The following is a 9,705-nucleotide window of genomic DNA, read 5'->3' on the forward strand; positions in this document are numbered from 1 at the left end:
CAGGAGAACAATCAGGGCCTCCTGAGGTTGCGCTCGGACCTGCAAGCCCTCACAGTGGCATTGACCTCAGCTGGTCAGTGCCAGTGTGGGAAGTGGATTGGGCACCAAGTATCCCAGCTGGGTGCCCATCCATCACTGGTGAGCAGGGAGGTCCGAAGCGTCCTCATGTCGACGCACGAGCTGCCTGTTGTCTCTGCGGTCTCCTCAGATGAGGGTATCAGCTCCTCCGCCCCTTTGCCAGTGACCGTTGTATCCTGTGAGGCTGTGATGACTGGGGAGGTGCCAGCTGTGGAACTGGCCACTCCTTCCCAGGCGGGGCCAGCACAGGTTCCACAGGCCAAAGGACGTCTGCCAAGGTCATCGAGGCCAACAGGACAGCACAGTGAGCAGGCTGTCTCAGATGCCAGTGCCAGCGAGAGGAGAGCATGTAGACGTAGCACCCAGAAACGTAAACTTAAGGCACCTTAGGCACACCACGGGCTTCTCACTGGTGATTTTGTGTTGCTCCATTATTATAAGTTGGTGTGATGCTGCACACCTTTGCATTCAGTTTCTTTTTTATTTTGTTAATTCATTAAATGCTTCATATGTGATCATGGCTCAGGGCGATTCCTTACTTCTGCAGTTGAACGGGAACCCATGATGTTATGAGTGACTTGTTTGTCATTGAGTTTTATTGATGAGGCACATGATTAATGTTCCTAACCAGGCAGATGTTGCTCTCAGGTATTGCGTATGGAGCCTGCAGCCCTGGCATGTGTTGGAGGTCTATCTGTGGTGGGGTCCGAAGGTTTGTTGGGTTAAAGCCTCCCGGATGTCTCTGCCTCCCTGGTGGTTGCCCGGGTCAACTCCCATCCTCTCAGCGTTCTCCTGAGCGTGCTCATCCTCAGACTGACTACTGGACTCATCGTGTGTAGCCGGAGCATCTGCGTCTACATCTTCTTCCTCCGCTGTGTCCCCCCTTTCCAGCACCAGATTGTGGAGAGCGTAGCATGCAACCACTATCACCGACACACGATCTGGGGGGTATTGGAGTGCGCCCCCTGAACAGTTCAGGCATCGGAAGCACATCTTGAGAAGACTGATGGTTCTCTCTACCACAGCCCTTGTGGTGCCGTGGCTCCTATTATACCGCTCCTTGACCTCTGTTCTTGAATGGCGGAGAGGCGTCACGAGCCACCTTTTGAGGGGATAGCCCTTGTCAGCCAGCAGCCAACCATCAAGCCGGGCTGGAGCACTGAAGAGCGTTGGCACCTGGGAATGTCTCAGGAAGTAAGCGTCATGGGAGCTGTCTGGGTACCTTGCACAGACTTGTAGAATCAGTATCCTGTGATCACACACTATCTGCACGTTCATGGAGTGGAAGCCCTTCCTGTTGACGAAGGCACCCAGCTGACCTGCTGGCGCCTTGATGGCCACATGTGTACAGTCTATTGCACCCTGGACATGGGGGAACCCAGCAATCGCTGCAAAGCTTCTGGCTCACTCTGTCTGGCTGGCCTCATCCCAGTGGTAGTGGATGAAAGTCAATGCATGCCTGAGCAGAGCATCTGTTACCTGCTTGACACAACTGTGGACAGCTAACTGGGAGACTCCGCAAAAATCACCCACTGACCCCGGAAAGAGCCAGAGGCATGGAAGTTGAGGGCAGCCGTGACCTTCAATGCCACTGGCATGGGGTGTCCACCTATACAGTTGGCACAGATCTCAGGGCCTATCATCTGACAAATGGAGGTGACTGTCTCCCTTGAGAGACAGAGCCTCCTTCAGCACTGGACCTCAGACATATTGAGGTAGCTGCTTCGCCACCTGTGTAACCTGGCAGCAAGATAGTGGCGTCTTCTGCGGCCCCTTCCACCTTGCACTTCCTGTTGGCCCTGCGCCCCTTGTGCCTGCGCATGGCCTCCCAAAGGTGGCTCCCCTGGAGGCTGCATATGGATTTCTGGCCTCCTCCCCCTTCTGGACCTCCCTTCCTTCTCAGGGGAGGTGCCTCCAGTGGAGAACACAACTCCCATTCCCAGGCTAAGGGAAGGCTTCCTGAAGCCAACAAGGCTCCCAAAATGATGTTTACTCCAGAATTGTGACCTGGAGCCTGTTACTCCTGTCCAAGCAACTGTGAAGAGTTTTGAAGTATTCCTGTTCACACAGGTGGGTAGCAGTAAGTTTAAACATTAAATGTCTGCCAAAAAACACTCGCAACCCCACTCACCTCTTATCCCACCCGTAGATGAAGTTGATAAAAGTGAGGCCTACCCGCCTGCCCATTGCGCCCATGCAACAACCTGTAGATCACACAGGCCCCGAAAAATCAGCGTCAATTACTGGCTTAAGGGCCTTAAGTGGCCCGTTAATTAATGGCGGGCGTGCAATCGGAGATCATCATGCACCCACCCACTGAAATATCGCAATGGCACACGGTGATGTAGGGACGCATGCCTGACGTCACTGCGCGTCATTTTACACGTCGGCATGAGAGGCCCACCCCCACACACTGACAAGAAAATCCTGCCCATAAGAAATAGGAGCAGGAGTAGACAATTTAGCCACTCCACCATTCAATATGACCATGGCTAACCTTCTGCCTCAACTCTCATTTGCTCCCCATATCTCCTGATTCCCCAAGAGATCAAAAAACTCTCTATTTTAGCCTTAAATATATTCAACATTGGAGCATCTGCGACCCACTGGGGTAGAGAATTCCAAAGATCCATAACCCCCTGAGTGAAGAAATTTCTCCTTATCTTAGACCTAATTGATCAAACCCTGGATTGATCCTGAGACTATGCCTCCTGTGTTCCAGATTCCTTAGCCGGGGAAATAACCTCTCAGTGTCTACCCTGTCAAGCCCCTTTAGAATCTTGTGTGTTTCAATGAGATCACCTCTGATTCTTCTAAACTGCAACACATATAGGTCCAATTTACTCAGCGTCTCATCACAGGACTACCTTCTCATCTCCGGAACCAATCTAGTGAACCTTCGCTGTACCGCCTCCAACATAAGTATATCCTTACCTAAATATGGAGAAGGATACTGCACACAGTATTCTAGATGTCGTCTCACCAAAGCCCTGTACAATTGTTGCAGGACTTCCTTACTCTTGTACTCCAATCCCCTTGCAATAAAGGCCAACATGCCACATGCCTTCCAAATTGCTTGCTCTACCTGCATGCTAACTTTCTGCATTCCATGTGCAAGTACACCCCAAGTCCCTCTGAACATCAACATTTACAAGTTTCACGCCTTTTAAAAAATGTTCCACATTCCTATTCTTACCACCAAAGTGAACAACCTGCCACTTTGCCGCATTATACTTATCATGTTCCATGTCAGGATGCAATTGTGCCTTTTTCGTGCAAGTTTTTCTCATTGGCTTGGGTACCTCATGAGAGACTATGACCACACTTATAAAATGGCTTACTCCAGCTATTTACATGGGATTACCACTCTCAAGTGACCTCAAGGTGTTGTCATAACCAAATCTAAAGCTAGTACTTTTTCAATCATCACTGCGTTGTGAATCAAGATAATGGGCTGTAACTTCTGACTATCATCGGAAAGTGCTGGTTCTCAGAAATTAGAAGAAATAAATACCTACTGACCATGAAAATTATGTTGCCACTTCCATTCGCCGGTTCCACTTTCGTTAAGGCAACAGTAAGACACATAGATTTTAAAAGACCCGGGCAAGGTAACACACTATACCCTGAAACAGTCAAATTAGACGTGAGTTTTCTTAATCTCAGTTCTTTGTAGACAGCAGCTTGAGGCTTAGGTGGTGGAGGCTTTTACACTTGTTAGATCTTAGAATGCCTACCCTTACACACAGCCTTCTCTCCTTTGTCTATATTTTCCCCTTTGAATGCAAATTCCCATTGATTCACTATATCTTTGGACTTTACCTCTCTAATAATAAAAATCTCTAATAGTACTAATTTTACTAGTAATCTTTGGGAGAAAATAAACACACTGTTTCTTAACTTCTCCTGGCTAGGTGAAATATTATACCCCTCCTTTGAATTCAAGCTAGTCTGGTTTATTTGAAAATGCAAGTGTTCCCTTTACACCTATGATTACCTATTTAACATTTCAAACCTAGCTTACCTTCTGATACATCAAAGCCTTCAGACAACCTGCCTTTAATTCAATTAAGTCACACACACGCACACACAGACATAGACACAGACCCCACTATTACTCTACAATAAATTCCAATAACATGATGAAAATTATTATATCTTCCTGACAGGGGGGTTCTGAGCTCGGAGGGTGCGATATCGGGGGTGGAGGTCGATTGGAGGTCCGGGGGAGTGGCAGTCCAAAGTCCGGTGGGGGTTGTGGGGGGATAGGGATGAGGTCTGGAGGGGGTGGGTGGGAGTCAGAGGTCCGGTGGTGTCAGAGTTCAGGTGGATTTAGGGTGTCTGAGTTTTGGGGGCTTAGGGGGTGTCGGAGCTCAGGGGTGGGGTGTGGCAAGTCCCGTGGGCTCCATTTGGGTCTTTACAATAGTTACTCAGAAGTTAGAAGAGGTTTTAATTCTTCTAACTTTTTCTGGGTAACTATTGGTATAAACCAGGCAGAACTATCCGAAGTTTGTGATTTAAATCACCTTTTCGGATGGATCCCAGCACAGCGCAATTGTCCAGAGGAAGTTGGCACATCTGGGCAATTGCCGTGCAAACCCTTACCTGGAAACTTCTCAGAGGGATTCCCCAGCGCATCTTTGGGGTACCCCCCAAAATCCGACACTGGGGAGCTTAGAAGTTACGGGCCAATATTTTAACCAGTCCACCCTGCATACATTTTAAGTAAAGGTGCCATCTAATACTGTACAATTAAAGGAATCTGCAACTAATACATTCATCACAGGATTAAAACTCATGACCAGTTTATCTGTTCATATTCATCATTATCTTTATTCACGTCCTCAGAGCTATTTTCTTTATGTGTCATTTCAATAACCTTGCCTTATCACTCTGGGCAATTCACCACACAAGAGTCATATCCAAAGCAGCTATTAACTTGACCTTGGATATTCCTCGAATTCATTTGCCCATTATTACTGTTCCAATTTTGTCTTCTGATGTAACCAGATTCACTTTCATCATCATTCTGCCTGTCCTTAAGCCATCAGTTGCATTGACATCTGCATCCCATATCCGGAATGTTTCAAAATAAGTAACCATTGAGTCTCATATTCTTTAGGTCACAGCAGAATGCATCACTTGTTCCATGAAAGTTGAAGGGAATGACTGTTTCCCCAGAAATGCTTTTTAAGGTAGCAAGCATCTTATCCAACAGAGTATTCTTTAGAACAAGACACCCATTACGAACAGTTGCCTGTTCACACAGCCTAAACACAATCTAGTAATTTAAATGTTCATCTCAATCGAGGGATTCCCCAAATTGAACTTTGTCAACTTTTTGTACAATTTGTTAAGGTCCATGATACACTCAGTGGAATAACCATCCATTCACTGAAAGCTATGAAATTCAGAATCAGCCTCACAATCATTTACCAGGTCATCTTTCTTGTAAAATTCTTCTAGGAATTCTGTTAGAGGTTCAAAATCTTCATTGCTGTCCAAATGAGTAGCATCCACGTCAGAAAATACCTTACTTCTAATTTGACTTTGTTTAGGAAGCAACAACACCAAGAAGATAAAAGCAAAATACTGCAGATGCTGGAAATCTGAAATAAAAACAGAAAATGCTGGAAAAACTCAGCAGGTCTGGCAGCATCAGTATCGGACTCGAAACGTTAACTCTGTCTTTCTCTCCACAGATGCTGTTAGACCTGCTGAGTTTTTCCAGCACTTTCTGTTTTTATAACAACACCAAGAACATGCCTTGTTTTCTTTTTGGTAGGGCAGTAACCTGTGTCCATATATGAATCTCATTCTTCCACTGCTCACATGGTTCAAACTCGGGGAACATGGAGGGTCATGATATGTCGATGAATTTAATCTTGTTTTCTACTATTCTCCACAATGGCTGCTAGGAATTCAAGTTTTATGTGAAAGCAAAATATGTTGTAGTTTCCAACCTCCAACTTTAGCAACACCTCCTGCTATCATGTCAAAGCTCAGATAGCCAGGTGGTGGAGGATAGAATACTGGGGCCTAGCCTTTATTCACTTACAAGCTTTTATTGCAAACTGTGCACCTCCTGTGTCTGAAATCAAAGATGGTTGATGAGAGGAAATGAGCTCCCAAGAAGGGAGCCAAGAAAGCCTTAAAGAAACCGTCAGCAAAGGGCAGGAACAAGCAGTGAATGTCGAGGAAGGAGAGTTACTCCATCTACATCTACAAAGTGATGAAACAGGTTCATCCCGATGCCGGCATCTCCTCCAAGGTCATGAGCATCATGAACTTGTTCGTGAATGATGTTTTTGAGCGCATCGTGGGCAAGGCATCCCGCCTGGCCCATTACAACAAGCACAGCACCATCAGCTCCCAGGAGATCCAGGCCGCCGTGCGCCTACTGCTGCCCGGGGAACTGGCCAAGCACGCCATGCCAGAAGGGACAAAGGCCGTGACCAAGTACACCAACCCCAAGCAAAACTCCACAATGGACTGAAAAACACATCCAATCCTAAAAACACAGTTTAAACTTGCTTCTATACACATAAGCACAATTGAATCATCAATTTATACCCAACACCTGAATATAACTAACACCCAATTAATAAAAACCGATATTAGGCTGACACACCTGTAACTCTTTCGAGTTATCAGCAGTCACAGATTGTAACTCTTTCGGGCACATTCACAGTTCTTGGTTTCTGGGAGTGGGACATGAACCCACAACCTTCTGATTCAAAGGCAAGGGTGCTATGAACTGAGCCACCTGTAGTTGCTGACTTTATCCCTTTCCCCTTTTCTGCACAGGTGTGTAACATTTGCAATCTTCTGACATCACTCCCAATCTTCCTTAGATATGGAAGATTGTGGCCAGAGCCTCTAAAATTATTTTTATTATTTGTCCTTGGGATGTGAGCATTGCTGGAAAAGTCAGCATTTATTGCCCATCCTTAATTATCAGACCAGGTAAGGACAGCAGATTTCCTCCCCTGAAGGACATTAATGAGCCAGATGGGTTTTTCACCCTTATCTCCCTTAGCAATCTCCCAAGCATTCCATCTGGATCAGGTGACATTTATACTTTGAGCTTTTTACGAACGATATGTATATATCCTTTCCAATCCAATATGTCTGCTACCTCCTCTTTTACTGTGACATTGCGAGCATGCTCATTAGTGAAGGCAAAGTTTATAATTGATATCTCAGCCATGCTATCTCCCTTCACAAGAAGGCCTCCTTTTTGGTCCTTAATCAGCCTTAGTCTTTTACTACTCTTTTAGTACATACATTTATAAAAGATTTTGAGTTGCCTTTTTGTTACCTGCTAATGTAGTCACATATGTTCTGAGATTGTGTCCTTCTATCTTAGCCTCTAGGCGTGGGACTTGGTTCTTAGGCAGACTGTAGACATACTCTGGTATCTGCTTAACGCTTATTTATTAGTACTACGTCTAAACAGGTTACAGAGTCGGCACATAGCTCTTAGGTATGGTTCCATCCTCTCGAGTCTAAAACACGACTGACTGGTGTCAGTGGTGCATCGTCATCTACGTCATACATTAGCATATCCCATCTGTTAACCCTTTATACTACACCTCCCCCCCATGCATGCTATCTTACTTTTTAACAACAACATGAAACTATGAGGGGAATCATCCCAGATTGGCACTAAGTGTGGTAGCGGGCAGAAAAAAGGACGTTTATCCATTGGCCGCAAAAGCGGCTTTTCATGCCATAATGTCCTAGTTCCACCTCATTAATTATGCATTCGCGGAAACATGTCAAATTGCTGCCAGTGCGGCCTCTCATTCACTCATCCTGCTATACATCAGGCCTTCAGTAAACCAGCTGTCATATTTAAAGGCTGCCCCTGCAAAGAGCTAGGACTCATCAAGGGATAGGGAGCTGCTGCAAAGTCATAGCTGCCAAAGGGAGGAAACATGCTGCCCCCAGATTTTCCGACACCTCCTTCAAGCACCTACAGCACACAGTGGAGGCCCACCGCAATGTCCTCTACCCCAACTGGGCGAAAGCCAGCAAGCAAGGTGACAAATATAGCATGGGAGGCAGTGGTCAGCGCCAACGTCCTGCAAAAGAGGATGAATGATCTATTCCGTTCTGCCAGGGTAAGTCACTCTTCTCATCACTCTCAACTCACACACTCACAAACCCATCACACACCCACAGGGCCCTCACTCATTTCCAGTTCTAAGGACATCACCATTCACTCTCTCACACTCACCGTCATTGTCCTCATCCCGTCAATGGGACCACTCACCAACCACACAGACCAGACATACTTATCATCTGGCCTGGCAGGCATCCTGCTTACACTCTCTCCATCTCTATTCATGCAGGGCAAGGTGGCACAGAACATGAGGGAGAGGTCACAGACCAGTGGAGGAACGCCTGAATCAAGGTCCTCACAGACTTTGGAAACAGAGCTATCCAGCTGGCCGGCGAGGATCTGGACTGGTCCTGTGCTGATAATGCTCAACCAAGTGAGGATCCAGCAATGCAACATCCATCAAACAACCATGCTGTGAGTGATGTGTCCTCCTTCACAGGCCACTGCCATGCACTAATTATCTCTCCTTGCTTTCATAGGCACATCTGGGAAACAGCCAAGGGAGTCCACAACCCAGGCCCTCGACTCAAGCCCCGAAAATACCTCAGAAGAGGAATCTGCTGAAACTCTTATTAAAGATCCATCACAACGCTCACTCACACCCTCCACCAGCGCAGAGACACATACTTCAGTGGGACCTAGCTTTAGAATAGCCTCAGGATCACAATCTGGTGAGCACATCGCACTGCCTGATCCACAACAGGTGGCGGCAGGGACTTCCCAGGTTTCCAGCACTCGGAGGACTGCTGGAGACCAGAAATCTGCTGAGTCCGAGTCAGATGACGAGCTCTGGACTAGGTCATACCAGCTGGAGCTGCTAAGGCAAGCCCAGGAATGTCAAGAAGGGATGTCCACTGCACTCCTCAGATTGTAATACATGGTGAAGGAGTCTGTCTGCCTTCAGTCTGAGGTGATAGTGCCGGCATGCCAATGCACCGAGGTCAAAACTGATAGGATGGCGGCCGCCATGGGGACCTTGATCCAGGACATTGGTCCTGCAATGCTGCATGACCTGAACTCCATCGCTGATGCCATAGTTGGCCTCCAACAGTGTCAATGTGGGAGGGGTGTGGGGTAGCCCGACCTCACTCCCGCTTCCCCTTCTCCTCAAGGAGTCAGCCAGGGGCCCCCAGGCACCCATAGGGAGGAGGATCAGCAGGTGCACACCCCGGGGCCATCCACCCAGGTGACTCCGGGAGGGTCTGGCTCATCTGAAACCCCTCTTTCTGTGACTCCTGCAGCTCCAGCTCCATAGGCTGAGGAGGATGCCCCTGCCACACATCAGGACCCTGAAAGCAGGCCGGGGCCCTCCAGATCTCGGCCCTCCAGAGGACATCTGTCAAGGTTATCACAGGCAGGATGTAGCAGTCAGCAGGCTGCCTCCACCTTCGCTGTGGATGTTGTGGGAGCGCCAAGACATAGCGGCAGGGTTAGGAAGGTTAGGAAGATGTAATTGCACAGCCTGGGCATGGGTGTTAATCACTTGTACATTCTGTTCA

Source organism: Cetorhinus maximus, chromosome 2, assembly GCF_964194155.1.
Source record: "Cetorhinus maximus chromosome 2, sCetMax3.hap1.1, whole genome shotgun sequence".
Lineage (NCBI taxonomy): Eukaryota > Metazoa > Chordata > Chondrichthyes > Lamniformes > Cetorhinidae > Cetorhinus > Cetorhinus maximus.